Source organism: Paroedura picta, chromosome 8 (assembly GCF_049243985.1).
Source record: "Paroedura picta isolate Pp20150507F chromosome 8, Ppicta_v3.0, whole genome shotgun sequence".
NCBI lineage: Eukaryota > Metazoa > Chordata > Lepidosauria > Squamata > Gekkonidae > Paroedura > Paroedura picta.
Window position 1 is genome coordinate 65,295,284 of NC_135376.1, and position 17,008 is coordinate 65,312,291.

At 40.0% G+C, this 17,008-nt stretch overlaps 1 protein-coding gene across 3 annotated transcripts in view; it reads left to right on the forward strand.

Moving 5' to 3' along the window:
- The window catches only part of LOC143842655 (uncharacterized), a 501,692-nt gene extending 485,289 nt beyond the window's left edge, over positions 1-16,403 (forward strand). For all 3 annotated transcript variants that reach the window (XR_013233257.1, XR_013233256.1, XR_013233258.1), the window contains exon 5: positions 16,273-16,403. The gene's annotated coding sequence lies outside the window, so the exon portion shown is untranslated. The remainder of the gene's footprint in view (positions 1-16,272) is intronic.
- Positions 16,404-17,008: the final 605 nt, after the last annotated feature.

Here is a 17,008-nt window from a genome sequence, read left to right on the forward strand (position 1 = left end):
CTCCTAATTTTTCCAGCGTCATGTATAAACAGAAAAATATAGTGGGGGTGGAATGGTTGGACCTAGTATTCTTACTATTTTGCTTCTGTGTATGTGAATCTATAAATCTATAATTTGGGACTGATTCAGTAAGAAATGTACCTGCAAGCACAATCTGTAACTATCCAAAATGTCATTTACACAGCTTCTCTGGGTCTGGATTTTATAGTGCAGATGCTGGACATATATTTTTATTAAATTGGGCCCCTAGTGGATAAAGGACATGACATTTCCAATAAGAATACTCGCTGTGCATTACATATGGAGTGCTGGCTAACAATTTGCTTTCTTGCTTCTTATTCAGATACATTATTATGACTGACCCGTGTATTATTCTAATTTTCTTCTTTTAGTTGATGCAAATTGATAATTAACATTTTCAATTATTATTCACTGAAAAGTCAATGATGCTGTCATATTAAACTAAACATTGACTCAGTACAAAGCTCTAGTAGTAAGGTCAATCCTGGAGTGACTTTGATGACAAAGAAACCAAAAAAAATGCCACTCAAAATAGTAATACACCAGTAAAACATTAACAAGACTTCAAACATTAATTTTGACTCTTTCTTTGTAAGGTATGTAGGAAGAAACTGACAATGTGAGTGGTATAAGGATGAGTTCATATTTATTTTCCTAAGTATTTCAACTTGTGTTTCCCATTTTGACTTTTCCCTGGTGTGATTATAATCTGTGATTCTTTTTTTCACACCATGTTGTTACTTCGTGTTGAGTTTCCCCCACAAAATGCAAAAACATTTCCACATCATGATGAATATCAATAAATTTGTTTTACTAATTTTATGTATATTGTGTGTACAAATTATATTATTGTTAGGTGTGAAGTCGTGTCCGACCCATCATGACCCCATGGACAATGATCTTCCAGGCCTTCCTGTCCTCTGCCATTCCCTGGAGTCCATTTAAGTTTGCACCGACTGCTCCAGTGACTCCATCCAGCCACCTCATTCTCTGTCGTCCCTTTCTTCTTTTGCCCTCAATTGCTCCCAGCATTAAGCTCTTCTCCAGGGAGTCCTTCCTTCTCATGAGGTGGCCAAAGTATTTGAGTTTCATCTTTAGGATCTGGCCTTCTAAAGAGCAGTCAGGGTTGATCTCCTCTAGGACTGACAGATGATAAAGAAATTGCATATAAAACCATGCAGATCCATACCACAAATGATTGTACTTTCCTATGAAGCAAGGAGCTTTTTTTCGTAACTGTAGTTCTGTTCCCCAGGGTAATGAAACTTCTCCCAATGCAGGAACCTTGGAAGAAAATTAATGCTACTTTTTCACTTGCACAAGAATGAACACAGAAGGGCTTGGATCTTACAAATTCCATGACTGGAGAAGAAACCATGAAATATGGAATTCACATCTTTGTACTGCAGCCCACTGAAATTCTGTTCCTGGGGGTCATGAGGGCAAAGCAGGGCTCTGGAGTGTGGGAGGGAATTGATGACAAAATTGCATCATAGTAATACTGATGGAAGTTTTAATCTGACAGCAAAACAGGTCCCATTTATTTATTTTTATTTTTTATTTATCATACTTCCTTACCGCCCTCCCCGGAGCAAAGCTCACCCTCCTTTTATTTGCTTTGACTACTCTTGTGCTTTTTGACAGCAGCCCGACAGATAGTTGGTTAGTGAAACTTTTCCCTGACAAAGAAGTAAGTTACTGGGAAAAGTTTCACTTATTTAGGCATGGATTTGTTGAAATATGTATACCCCGTTTCCCCAAATGGAACAAAGCGGCTTATAAAGTTAAATTAGCCTATAAATCAGCGGTCCACAACCTTTCGGCTGCCACGGACCGCTGCTCCGGAGAGGGCGGCCCGGGGACCTGCGCACGCGTGGCAGCCCCAGTGCAAACGTGCATGCACGGACTGCTGCGCATGTGCGTTTGCGCCCACCATGCCGGCGGCCGCGGCTTCACCTCCCAGCCCCTCTGGGCCGCCAGCAAATCGGCCGCCAAATCGGCCGATTAGCTTGTGGCTCGGCAAGCTTCTCTCCCCCCCCTCCCGAAACAAGAAGCTTGCCAGGCCGCAAGCTAATTGGCCGCTTCGACGGCCGATTTGCTCGCGGCCTGGTGAGCTTCTTGCTTTGGGCGGGGGAGGGAAGAAGAAGTCGTGACCCGGTGCCAAGGCCTTCGCGGCCCGGCACCGGTCCGCAGTCCACAGGTTGGGGACCACTGCTATAAATGACCATAAACAATCCTTATCCATTGTTGTTCCTCTATATATATTTATGAAACAGCCTAGGGGGTGGGATGTGTCCGGCTGCCCAAGTTAGAGTATCAGGGTACAGCCAGCTTTGTCCTGATTGGCCCTGCCCCTGTAGCTCCCGCCCTCTGTCCCTGGACTCTAGCCTCTTTGCTCTCAGATGCCTCAGTGCCTGGAGCTAGCAGCAGGTAAGGGGAGAGGGCCCTGGGTAAAGGGTCATGATGGAGGGCTTGCTAATGAGGGCCTCTTGGGCTGCTAGCCTGGCCTTGCTAACGAGAGCCTCCCGGCATTCTAGGCTGGGCCTGCTGACTGCCTTCTAAGGAGCTCTGTTCCGGCCCTGCTAATGAGCTGCCCAGTCCCCGCCTGCCCCACTTGATCTGGCTGCAAGCTGCGGCCCAAAGCCACCTTAAGCTGCCTGGCCCAGGGCTGGGGGAGGGGACCCTTTAAAGGCCCGTTCTTAGGAATGGGCTTTGAAGCTAGTACAATATAATCCCATTACCCCACAGAAAATGATGGTGATTATGTTAGCCATTCAGTCATGTCCGACTTTTGGCAATCCTATGGCTCAACTATTGCCACATTTTTTGATCCTGCACTGTTTCTTTTAGTTTAGGTGAGTACCCATTTTGATCATATCTAACCACCATGATCTATGTCAGCCTGATTTGCTTTTGCCACTGACCAACCCTAGCATAATCGTTCTCTCAGTGAGTTTAATCACATAATATGGCCAAAGTAAGTGAGCTGGAGTTTTGTGAATTTGCCTTCTAGGGATATATCAGGCCTTATTGCACTCTAGTATCTTTTGTGTCTTTTGCTGTCCATGGAACCCACAGAAGCCTTCTCCAGCATCAGAGTTTAAACAAAGCAACCAATTTCTTCATTGTCCAACTTTCACAGCCATAAGTAGCTATTGGAAATATGATAGATCTGCATTTTAATCTACATTTGGAAATCAGGTTTATGTCTTTGCTTTTCCATGCTCAGTTCAAGCTTATCAAATCACAGGGCAATAAAATAACAGAGAAAAGTTAAGGCAAGATTGTATCAAAGACATTTTAATCAAAAGCAGGATACAAGTTGAAAACAGTGGATTCAAATCAGGTGAATGTTCAACAGAAGAATGAATCAAAAGCCAATGAAACATTTAAGAAATTGTTTTTCGCTGTTGTCTAAATGCTAAGACAGAAGATGTCAAAAAAATAAAAAAAGCTTCCTAGGGCAGTTTTCCCAAAGACATGGTCTCTTCTGTTGCCCTGGCCACTTGAATACTGGATGCTGGCGTTAGTCAACAAGTAAGGGCTATTGCCCTTATGCTCTTCTTGTAAGCTGTCCGGAGGCACCTGCCTGGTAGAAAACTAGACGAGATAGATGATGTTATGAGCCAACAAGTCAGTTTGTTTTTTAAGTGAAAACTGTTCACATTTCAGATTGTGATTTTATTTTTTTTTTAGTCTTCCAAACCCAAAATTGTATTTTGGTGGAAGGATTGTGCTAAATAAATACAATGATTTCTTGTTGGGAGTGCTCTTGTTGCTTTACTTGGCACTCAAGACTTCTGTTTGCTGCTATAATTGCTTCTTAATTGTTTCCCAATTGCTGAAACAATGGCTTCCAGATTTTACTAAGCAGCACTTTTGAAAACATCACTTTGTTAACATTTCATTATTATCATAGCAGCAGCCAGCACAAATAATCATTCCACAGGGCAGCCATCTTAGTCTGCTACAGCAAAAACAAATAAATAAAATAATTGGCACCTAAGGTGTTCTGTGTTATTTCTGAAGTTCCCAAAATTTTGAAACACCCCATCTCACGATACAAATGTTTAAGAATGTCCATCAAACTATAAAAAATGTAAAAGTGTCTTTAGCTCAGACTGGCAAGACTGAAGTGAAAAGGCTACAAAACTGCAATGGGAATGAATTTTGGTAGGCTGTTTGTTCAGGATTTCTGTACTTGAGTGGTTTTAAGTATTTTCTTAATGGTCTCTTCCTAATGTTAGCATCTGCAAGTCTCTGATAAGCCATAAAGCAATGGTCTCAATTTGCAAGTGTTCTGTTTGTCATATTCAGAAGCCAGAAGCCTGGTCTGGCTGGAAGCAACAGAGTGAACTTAAATAAACTTGAAGACTTTCAACATATTCCAGTAGGAGCCATTAAAAAGTCTGCAATTCTGGTATGTGACATCCCAGAAATACCCATCTGTTCTGTAAAGTCCTATTCAATTTTGATTTTTCGAAGCTTGAACTGGGAGACTAATTTGCATTTAAAGCTGCATGTGACATCCTTTGATGGTATACATCAAACCATGCTTGCTGAATATGTGGCACTGAATTCTGAAACTTTTGTTGACATAAGGAAGAAACCAGTTGTGTGTATGGGGGGGTACAAAGCGGTAAATCACTTCTTGCTTTTTAAATTCAGCTCTTACTAAATTACTAGATTACTAAATAGAGATGAACAAGTTTGGGACTGATTGGGCCCTGACATTTTCCCACTTTGTCCTCTTCACCATACATCCTTTTCTGTTCCTTCAGCAGCTTACATAAGCATTGCTATGCCCCTCCCACACTAAGCCTCTCCCATTATCTTATTATTCACCCACTTAACTGTCCTTTTCTTTTCCTCCTTTTAGCCTCTTCTCGATTTTCCTGCTTCTTCTTTTCCCTCCAATTTTTACAATTTTCAGGCTGTTCCTATCTCCAACAAAAATCAAAGTCCCCAAAACTACTGAAAAGGCCACAAAGATCTCAAAATGTAATCTCGTGAAATCTCAGCAGACATTCATAATTTAAAGCTATCTGCCAAAACTAGAGATGGGCATGAACAGAGAAAATGCAGTTGGTGGTTTGTGGCTGAATCACAAACTGAACCACAAATTGAACAAGGAGGTTTGTTTGTAAACCAAACTCGTTCATGGTTTGTGAAGCATGGCCCCCACAAACCCCATTGAAAAAGTCTGTAATTCCTTTCAATGGGTTTGCAGAATGCCTCAAAAACAGATGAGCAAGGGGGCCCAGTTTGCAGTCCCTTTAAACTTTAAAAGACTGCAGAAGACAAAAAACAGCAGCTGTTTCAAGCTGTCTTGTACAGTCCATTTAAACTTTATAAAGTTTATAAAGCCAGTCCCCAATGGCTCAAAAAAGCTTACAAAGACAAATTAATATTAATAATATACAAAATGTGATTTAAAAACCCTTAAGCCACTGATGAAGGTATTATTCTCGAAAACGAGTAGCTAATACCGGGACTCATTTTGCCATTTGTTACTACAATAAAAAAGAATTTTGGTTTGTACGTTGTCTTCACTTTCTGATTTTTTCCCTAGGGGGCCTGATCTCTGATGTCTGGAGATCATCTGTAATTCTGGGTAATTTCAAGCCCCCCCCCCCCCCCGGAGGTTGACAACCAAGTTCCCATTTACAGATGACTGAAACAGAGATTAAGCACCCTCAAGTAAAGGGGGGGGGGAAGACATCTGCACAACATTTGCTAATATATATTCATAGATGCAAATGTATCTATAATTACTATAATTTAAATAGATCTACACAACTTATCATATTGCTAACTCTGTCTGCTTTCCAGGTGCTTACAGTTGATGGGGAACTTTTCAAGCTCTCCTTTCCTATGACTCATCCTGTTTAATTCACTCCAGACTGAATAGTTACTTTTAGCAGTCCTTCTTCCAACTGCAGGCAGTTATTGATTCCCTGTAGCTGCTCAATGCTCTAGCATAGCCAGCTATTTCAGCTGATTTTACTGGACAAGAGCAGAATCCAAGCATTTCACAGGACCTCACCAAACAAGGAAATAATTTGTTCTCTCTGTATACAATAAGCCCATTAGCAGGGACTGTCATTCTCTCAAGGCCTCCAATAAGCCTTGGAGGGTTGCAATGAGAACACCACAGCATCTTATATAAAATTGTGCTCTTCAGAACCCACATTCTCAACATTGAGGACATATCCCTAACCTAGCCAACACCCCTGTTAAGAATTAGAACAGGCATATAGTTCTTATTTGCTTTTACTGACATCAACAAACAGTAAAATCTGGTGGACTGATTGGACCAGTTGGCGCTATGACATTATCCCTTACTGACTTTGATCATGTCTTGAAATAGAAAGGTAAAAATTACAGTCAAAGTTGGATAAAATCTTGTAGCTGGAAAACTCAATCTTCCTAAAGGTATGGACTCCTCAAAAGCAGCCCTAGCACACCATTATGCAAAGTGGAATACATTTTTCAGTATTCAACAAGGTCAGGAAGACATTGTTACAAAATGTTAAAAAGAGAACATTACCCCCTGTTCTGTGCCTTGCAAATTCTATAATATTGATTATATGTTTTCCACAGTGAATAACCTGTGAACAACCTTTAAAAGAAGTGGGAAGAAATGGGTTCTAAGATCATGCTGAGATTACTTCATCAAGGTTTATGGGGATTCAATAATTTTACCAACCTGTGGTTATTTGTTCTTTTTAAGTCTTCCATACCTCAATATAGCTGATCTTAATAAATTTCATTGTAGAAACGTTATAAGTAGTGTGGAAAAGAATTCAGTTAAGGTTGAAACCACTGCAATGAATTAGGCATTTGTAATTCAGCTAACATGCTTTGGTGTTCTAGTAATAGATTCTGGTTCCCTCTTCTGTTGAGTTTTCTTAAAGGGTTCCTTTATAATCAATGTTTCTACTTTATGGTTTGCAATATATATGTTATACTAAGCCAAGCTCTCATCTCCAAATATGTCATCACTGGCAACAATATTTTGATTTATCTCTGTTCAAGCTTAATAATACGAGTTTATCTTCCTCTCTGCTAGGCATTCAATGTATAAAGCACTATGCCACAATAAAAGTTTCCTCTGAATAGAATCAAAGAATTCTGCTAAAGACACTCAGAATTATGAGATTGCTTTCTGTTAGTTTAACAGTGGAAATGTGTTGTATGAAATGTAGGGCTTATTACTAAGTAATTTCTCAGTGCTACATACTGGCTAGAATGTTGGATTCTGTCACTGAAGCTTGTTGGGTGATCTTGAGCCTGTCACAATCTCAGTCTAACTATCTTAAAAGGTTGTCATAAGGATAAAATAGAAGAAAACCAGAAGCATTGGGTTCCCATAGGGGGGGAAGGTGGAGTATAAATGTAGTAAATAAATAATTCATTTTCTGCATATAATAATGCTTACAAAATCCACTTCTTCTGATTTTCTGTATGAATCCTTGGCGTTCCACAGAAACTGATCTAGTGTCCAAAAGTAAAAGTGAAACACCACAGTATTTCAGAAAGGAGCGGCAAAACAAAAATAGATTCATACTGTACATGACCAGTTCACCAGAGCTTATAATTCTCCCCTCTCTCTGCATGCATTGCAATGGGTGAAGGGGCAGCAGGAATGATGAGAATCAACCAAAAGCTTTGCTAAACTGTGCCTGTTCCAATGCTGAATAATTTAGAAATTTTCCAAATTAACCTTTAATTAAAGAGAAGGGTATCATACCGTAGAACCATATTCCAGATCAATAAAAGAATGACACAGGGAATCTTTTAAGGTGGATGGCCCCATCTTGTCAGAACAGGGAGTGGAGACACAGGCAACGGCAAACCACCTCTATTCCTCTCTTGCCTTGAAAACCCTATGGGGTCACTGCAAATTGGCAGCGACGTAATGGCACTTTCCACCACTACAAGGGATTTTTCTTATCCCTACTTCTGTGTAGGAAAGTCAAAAAGCTTACCGACAGAATCTCAGTTTCAACCAATTGTGAACACCTGCAGGACGGAACCCTTCTATATACTACACCCTTGGGAAGGTGGATTGAGGTTACTTTGCCTAACAACCCCAGCTTATTGATCACTGTGAAAGCCACAAAAAAAGCTGAGTGGTGGGGAGCAGCCTTCTACATGCTGCTCAGATGTATTGGGTTTTCTTATGCAGTCCTTTTAAACTTTAAGGGGACTGCACAAGAAAGCCCCAAAAGTGGCTCAATAGCATGCTACTCCCCTTTGCTCAGCTGCTTTTCAGCGGCTTTTCAGGCTTTTTGCAAACTCCATTGAAAGGAACTTTGCAGGGGCCGTGAACTAGATATTTCCAGTTTGTGCATATTCCTTAACTATACTTTGTATGAAGTGATTTTCTAGTTATAGTCAATGCTTTGTACAACTTAAGGTGTCATATAAATCTAGCATTTATCCAGGGTCTCATCACTAGTTTAATGTGCAATGCGAATGCATGTTGACTCTTTCCTACAAGGAGATGTACACATGTACAGGCGGGATGTATGTGTTCACTGTAACATTTGAAAATGGCTACTATTACCAGCATATGAATGTGATCACTGTTGTACTGTTATCAGGCAGCATTCTTGTGAAGAAGTCTATTTCAAAGAAAACCCTATTAATGCAGGAAGTATTTTAAAGCATGGGGAAAGTGATCTCACTAAGGTGCTCTTGGTGAGATGTTTGGTGAGTGAAAATGGTGAAATCTCTGCCATAAATTTCTGCTGCCAAGAAAAAAATAAAGGAAATTCAGATGGCCCTAGAGGACAAAATAATGAAATACATGTCATTTAATTAGTATAATAAGAATATTCCTTCACTTACAGCAAAACAAATGAAACAAAGATTTCAGGGCTGGAATGGAAGACCTGTATCAGCATGAGATTCATTCCTGTCAATATGCAATCTGAAGCTGAGAATGGTATAGTCTGGGCACAATGCGAAAGTGCTGAGGAACTCATTTGCAAAGACGGGCTTTCAATTAGAAGAAGCAATATGCGGTCTAGCAAGCCTCATGTCTCTCCTTACACTCAAGACGGTTATAAAAAACACAAAAGCTTATTTATGGATGGTAGGCTTGTCTCTAATGCCCAAGTCACAAGATCCATTTAAATGTTTTTTGTTAGCTCATGTTATTCATCAAACCTGTCTTTTCAAAAAAGGCCTTCTGACTCTTAGCTGTTTTTGACTGCGGTGGGTCTAAATTACAACCAAACAGCTCAACATCATTTTCAGGGTATTGGGAAACATAGTGAAATGGGGGTGGATATGTTTATCTGCTCTGTAGGTCAGTTTTTCTGTGTAATGTTTAGGATGGACATTTCATAAAAATTCTTAGAATGGGATTATCTGCTTTGTCCACTACACTGAACATGTAAAGCCTATTTTCTCTGTTCTTTTCATTGGCTTCCATTATTAGGCATATCACTTACATATTCAACTGTTATGTCTTCTTTGTATATCTGCAAGTACCCTTAGTCTTGTATTTTCTCCAAAAATGACTCGACATTATGATAATACATTTTCTTTTGACAGCATACATAAACTATCCACAAGCAATCATTTGGTATGCCTAATGAAATTATAGAAGAAAATATGTATGAGAAGTATATATTAGAAAATAACCAGTTTATGGGGGAAATTTGAGCTATTTATTTTTTATTCTACCCATTCACCAATGAGCTCATGGTGCTATACATCTTCTGCTCTATCCCTTTTACCCTAATGAAAACCTTGTACTGTAGTTTTGGCTGAGACAGAATGTAATCAGCTCAAGGTCAGTGAATTTCAGGGTGGACTCCAATCTTCCCAATCATAAATATGATTGTCTAACTACTGTGCCATATTGTTTTTTCCTTCAGATACTGGGATGATTGTGCTGAGGAACTGACCATACAACCATCAGAAGCCCATTTTTTACTAGCTGTTATTATGCATACCACACACAAGATCAGACCTGTGGTTTTTCTAAGTATTGGTAGTATGTTAACACCTTCAATCAAGCTTAGGAGGATAACTGATTCATCATTTTCTCCTGAGAATGAAATAGGAATGAGTTTTCACCCCCTTGGATGAAATGTTTGCATAGTCCTTGAAAAATAGTCTGCCTGAAAAATAATGCAAGGTCTGCTGTTATCTGTTTTCTAAATTTGTTCCTTTGGAATACATGTACATTTTGTTGCAGCGGTACAGATGATACTGTTGGCTCTGTGTCCCTACCAGCAAGACAGAGAAGGGGTTATCATTTTGAACCACTTAGCTTTAAAATGCAGTGCTAGCAGGATAATGGAACAGCATGGGAGAGGTCAGTAATAGGCAGTGTTAAATTTGGTTAACTCAAAAGAAACTGGGTTCTGTATTTCTGAAATGAAAACAGTGGAATAGGAAGCCATAAATGAGTCCCAAGATTACCTATAATTGCAGTTTGCATTAGTTAAATTTTCCATTGAGAAAACCAAGTTAATAGATTTTGCTCACTTGAATGCAAGGATATATTTGCACTAAGCCAACTGAATTATAAAAAGAACCCAGCTTGCACTTACTTTTAATAAAGTAAAAACAACAAAGTAAAACCTAACAACATTTCTGCTTATATTTATGATTTTCACATGTTCAGGTTTTGCCTGTAAGCTTGGAGTGAAATTCCTACCCCAGTTGCACTTCAGTTGGTGGAATACATGTAGAAGTACAAGTTGCTCACTGAGATGTTAACAGTGTCTCCAAAGTGACCAAGGACCATTTGCTTACTGTAATCTAAAAAGTAGTAGAGGTCAAAACACCCCTAGAAATCTATGCATTTTGACACTGGAGTACTTTTTAACCTCAAGCATTTATTTTAAAAAAATACTGATAGAGGGAACCAGTTTAAGTGCTCAGGGGAGATACAACCCTTCATGACATGATAACCTGGAGAATATTTATCTTACCTAGACAGAAATACTCCTCAAATACAAAAACATCAGCATGCACTTTGCTCTGTGTGAGCCTATTTCCCTAGTGGCGATAGTTACAGTGTAATTGAACTGCATTTGGAACAGGAAAAATGATCCATTGACTTGCAGGCTAGCATATGGGCTGAGAGATGATGCTCACACTTAACTATTGTTTGGCAAACAAGCCACAGCTTTTATTCAACAATAATGTGTTGGTCAGCAAGGCAAGAGGGAGCCTGCAACCTTAACTGAGTCATGGACCTATCTCACCTACCCCAGCAGAATCCTGGGGAACACGTCCTAATCCCCCACTGATCCCTTGCTGCTGGGTAACCACTCAGAAGAGTGATTCAAGGGGTGCTTCAGGAGGCATAGACCTCCTTCTGCTCACCCCATTTCCACTTTTCTGCTGGCGCTGCTTTGGGCCTTCTCATCCAGGTTGGCCCACCCCTATCATTGCCTTTGAACCAGGTTCCTTAACTGGGGAAACCTATTGTTCCCCATCCCAACTCACATCCCCTAATAAGGCTCCATCCCCTTGCCCTCCTGCAGCTGTGAAAAAGTCTGTAATGCACATAGCCAGTATCACAACATCCAAAATCGGTACTGTCCCAATCCATAACCATAAATATAAACCAACAACATAACAGGGTGGGTGGGTTGGGGAGCTGCTTGCTCGGCTGCTGCAGGAGAAAGAGGCCACCCCCATGTACGAAGCACCTCTCTCTCCCTCGCAGCACATCAATCGAACTCTATATGTTGCTTATATCCCTAGATCGGTGATTCTTGTTTTTTTAAAAAAGCTGGAATGTACGAAGGTAAACCATAAAATATTGTTACAAAATCATAGGAACTTTTGCCTAGTAGTAGGACATTTAAGCCTACAAAGAGGATGCAACACATTATTTTGGCTTAAATTAGGCAGCAGCTTTATTGATCTCCTCAGAAGCATAGGCATAGCATGGGAGGGATCCTCTTCTCACAATCAGCAGTTTGCATGAAGAACCTGCTCCCAGCAGCACCCTGGGGTGACCACGACCAGGCCTGAACCTGGAATGTGGATCCCCTTGCCAGCTGGAACCCTCCTGGGAATATGGCCTCTATTTGGTTCACCCAGTCACTTGGCAATGCAAGCCCACATGCCTCCCCAGCCAGGTTGGCACCTAATTTGCATCTGTGCCACCTCTTATGATGGCCGCTGGACTCTCCCAAAACCCAGCAGTTTTGACAAAGAATATAACATCAATTACTAAAGCACGAGTGAAAATGATAACATTTTTTTGCAATAAACCTATGCATATATGAACTGGAAACCGAGTAGCAATACTTTTTGATTTGATCTTAGTATTTCTAAACTTACATGTGGGGATCCACTCTACAGCAATCCCTTCCCAATAGAAAACACAGGAATTTCAAACAAGCTAGCAGTCCCTGGCCCGAAAGAAATTTGGGTGGCCTCAACCAGAGCTAGGGCCTTTTCAGCCTTGGCTTCTGTCTTGTAGAATGAGCATGAAGGCCTTATTGGAGCCTTGAGTTTGGTAGAGACTGTAAAACAGAGCTATTCTACCAGTCGACAAACACCTAACTGGCCTTCCTCCTGTATAACAGCGCCACACTGGGTTCTGGTTCCAAACCCATGGGTGGAACTTCTTAGAATTTTAGACTTTATCTTAGAATTGTTTAATTATACTTTTTATTGTAGTGTCTAGCATATGTTGTTCACTGCCTTGAGTCTGCTCTGGCAAAGAGGGAGATCTATAAATTTAAATAAATAAATAAATAACAAACTGAACCACAAAAATGAGGTTCATGCTCATCTCCAATTTAGCATCTCTAGGCTCAGCCTGTGCATTCCCATGCATTATTTTCTCATTTCATTTACACCCCAGTTTGGACCCAAAGTGGTTTCCCTCATGATATTAGCCCTGTGATGTTGGTCAGGCTAAATGGGGGTGACTAGCCCAAAATCCCCAAGCAAGCTTCCATGGCAGATTAGGGATATGAACTTGTTTGTAACAACTTAACCACTATACCACACTGGCTGTCATTTAATGGAGTAGGGTTGGCAGCTAGTGGGAGTAACTTGAATAAAAGTGATCTTGAAAAATTTCAAACTACAAGAAATTGGTGGCTAGAGATGGACAGATCCAGGTGGAACAGATGTAGAGCACTACCAGTTTTGCAGTACCTCATCTACCACTTAGATTCTCTATAAAACTTGGAAATGCTTGATTCTTAAAATAAGCTCAGTCTTTAAATAGTAGTTGGCATGCCACAGTTATGGTGAAGAAAAGCAGGATACCTTGCTTACCACTCATGGTTCCTCGTCCCAGAGAAAACATTCTTTCCTGGAAAATGAAGCAATCAGCTCCCCAGATATATGTTTGAGAAAAGATGGGCTTCCTTTATGGTAATAAATAGGCAGGATGAAGATGATAATTTGTTCTTCGGAGAGGCAGGGGCAAAATAGATGGCTATTTGGCTACCCTGAGTTAGACTTTAAAGATATTGGAATGGGGTCTCCAGTTGATTAGAAGAAAAAGTCCAATGCAATACATGTGGGGTCCACTCCCAATTATATGATAGGGAAGAGGAGGCACAGATGTCTCTAGTTTGGACAGGAATCATTAAAAGATCTGAATGGCATGCAAGTCAAAGACCAGGGAACAAGCAGGAAATGGAGGAAAGTCTGTTTTGATCTTTTTTTCAGTTCCAGTGGGCTTGTAGCTCATTGTATGGAAGGAAATGCCAAGGTAATAACCAATGACTGTACAATCTAGTCTGTTTCATGTTTAATATTTCCTCTCTTCATTCTCTAACACCAAGTAGTGTTTTGATATTATTTTCCAGTCCCTTTTTGCTCTAGTTAGATAGTATTTTGATAAATAAAGATTTCACAGATCTTACCCATGGTTCCTGACTGCTCATCCACACATTGACCAGAAACTCCTGTCTGGGCTCCTGGCAGTTAGCAAGCAGAGGGGGAAGTGAAGCAGTACAAATACACCCACACAACCTCTTTCTGCAGCTCAGTCCACAGGTAGAAAAAGAATTAGTAGAATGTGAGGAATGGTAATTACTGAAGGAAGAAGAGAAAGGGGCAGGACTGAAAGGGAAAACAGAACCTTTGCTCATGCATTCAGATCCCATCTCAATTCTTGAGCAAAAGCATCAGGAAGAAAAGGGGTAGGAATTTTGAAAGGTTGTTTTTTTTCTTAATAATAAAAAAGCAAATCTAAGGGCAGGAGAACCATGGAGTAACAAACACTTTGGCACCTATGTTGGATTTCCATCTCCTCCCTAGATTTATTAAATGGAGGAATGGCTATAATTCTTATACCACAAATAAAAAAATCAGCTTAAATGTCTGAAACACTGTAGACAAATATATTTCTATTAGACAGCCAATGAATACATGGTCTCCTATTCAAAAGTGACATCATTAAAACAAAACCAAAGCGATAAGGTTTTTAAAGTAGGCATTCTACCCTGCACAAAAGTGTCTGATTTAGTTAATAGAAGAGGGGAAATAAGTAAATTAGAATTTAAAATGACTCCAGGGGACTCAGCCTCTGCCCTTCAGTACAAACGATACTGCTCCTATAGCCTCACCTCAAACCATTCAGAATTAAAATGTCTTAATAACCACAAAAACTATCTAGTATGCGCCAGAGAGGCAGACTGAGTTAATTCGGATATTAAATACAAAGGAGACCTAATTGGCACCATCTTGGATTTATAATTGGCACATACACATTATGAATACAACGTTCAGAAAAGAAAATGTCATTTGCTGTGTTAAGGCGATGTTTCCCAAACTCAGCAAATACTTGAAATAAGAAATAAATTCAATAAAATTCATAGGAAAAATGTTACTTACCATGTAAACCTAAGCAGAGTAGCACCCTTCTGAGACCGTTGGAATCAATTCGCATAGAAGGGTTTCAATCTACCTAATCTTGGCCTACTTCCTCCATATGTGAGGCACACTAGTTTGGCCATGATGTACTTAAAGGCCAATTTAAATATTGTTTTCTGGTATGGGAATGTTATTTTACACACCAATATCATGTAGTGACATTTTGATTATAATGTTATCAGTATACACATAACATTACAGAATATGAGGGGGAACAAAAAGTCCCCTACAATGAGTTTACCATCTAAATTTATAAGAAAAGAAGAAAAGAGAGAGGGGGGGGGTAGGATTGCAAAGTCTGGTATGGGAAATTCTTGGAGGTTTGGGGGACACTGTGGTAAGTGGAGTATGAGATGGGATTTCACCTAAAATCTATGGTATCTCTTGCCCCCTCCCCTCCTTGCCATTTTCTCCAGGGGAACTGATCTCTGTAGTCTGGAGATCAGATGTAATCCTTGGAGAACTCTGGGAGGAGCTGCCTGTGTTTGAAGCACAGGCTGTTCCAAAGTTATGTAAATAACTCCCTGCCAGGACTATTTCGGTTCTGGAAAACACCATGGGGAATACCAGCCTCTTCTCCCCCCATGCCAGAGATCCATGCCTGAGAGAAAAATGTTCAAAGCAATGAAGTTCAGTAAAGTAAAGTGAGTTTGGAGATGGTGCCTGAAAATGTTATCCCTATCAGGTGAGCAGAAAACTTCATATGTGAACGTGTTTTCCACTGAAACTACTTTTGGGTTGAATTCCCAGTAATAGTAAACTAATTCCAGTATTAAAGAATCTGACTTAAGTTTTGAAAATGATGAATGACCAGAATCAGACTCTCTCCGTCCCCCCAGCCCTGTTGCCAACATACTTACACTTGCCAAAATGAATCTGATTCTGGAGGGTTTCGATCTCAAGACTTCCAGCTAGGTTGCCAATATAGTTATGCTCTTAAAATGCAACAAGTTACATTTCCGTTACTTTCTCCTGTGACAGTTACAGATGAGCCTTGTCAGTATGCAATAAGCATTTTGCTCTCTTCCAGTGTTCTTCATTACCATAACCCCCTCTTAACTATTTTCGGTCGTTTATTATCAAGCATGTCAAACCCCCTCCCCATTGTTATATAGAATTGTGTTTTCCCCGTTTGTTCACATAATAAATCTTTGAGATAAAACAAACTCAATGACAAAGACATGAATAACAAAGGAAATACAGGGTGAGATAAATACATTACCAGCGTGTTGTTTGCAGGTGAAGTATTTTGCAAAGACAGATATTTTAAAAATATATAGAGTTAATAGGCAAGTTCACATTGGCTTGGCTCTTGTAGAAATTTTAACAAACCGAAGGGGGTTGCTGATTCTTCCCTTCTTTTGGCAGACCTCTGACTTCCCTTCATCCAGTCCCTGTGGTGCCCTTGTCTTGGCTGAGGCAAAAGTCAAACGTGAGAATGTTCCATTCGGATAGTGGAAGATCCTTCCATCCATTGAGATACAGCATCTAGAAATACGGATACAATAAAAGTTTTTGTTATGAGTAAATCTTGGTTTACTAAAGAATATCTGAAGAAGTCTGCATGCACATGAAAGCTATACCCAGGATAAAATGTTGTTGGTTTTACAGCTGCCACTGGGCCCCAGTTTTATTCTGCTGCTTCAGATCAACATTGCTACTTACCTGAATCTATCTTGTTTTACTAATTGTGTGGGCTTTATTTTAGCTTTACATTTTTTAAATTTGCTTCTTTGCATCTTGAATTGCCCAAAATGTCCTTCTATGCTTCTAATTATTCTATAATATTGTTTGAGGTTAAGTGAGGCATGATCAGTATTTGTAGAATCTGGTCTACTGTGGAATCTGGTCCAGAAAACAAGAAAGACATAATTAATGATTAATGATACTGAAGCAGAAGAAATACATGAAGAACAGGGAAGTAATATAAGGCAAAAAACTCTCACATACTATTCACTGGAGATCCAGTGCTAAATTCATTCTTAAAACAAGACCTTCCTGCTTCCTTTTATAGATTAGGAGATGTTTTGTTTCCTCACTGCTGTGCAGCAAGCTTGCGGCCCGGGAAGCTTCTTACTGCGGGAGGGGGGGGAGAGAAGGAATC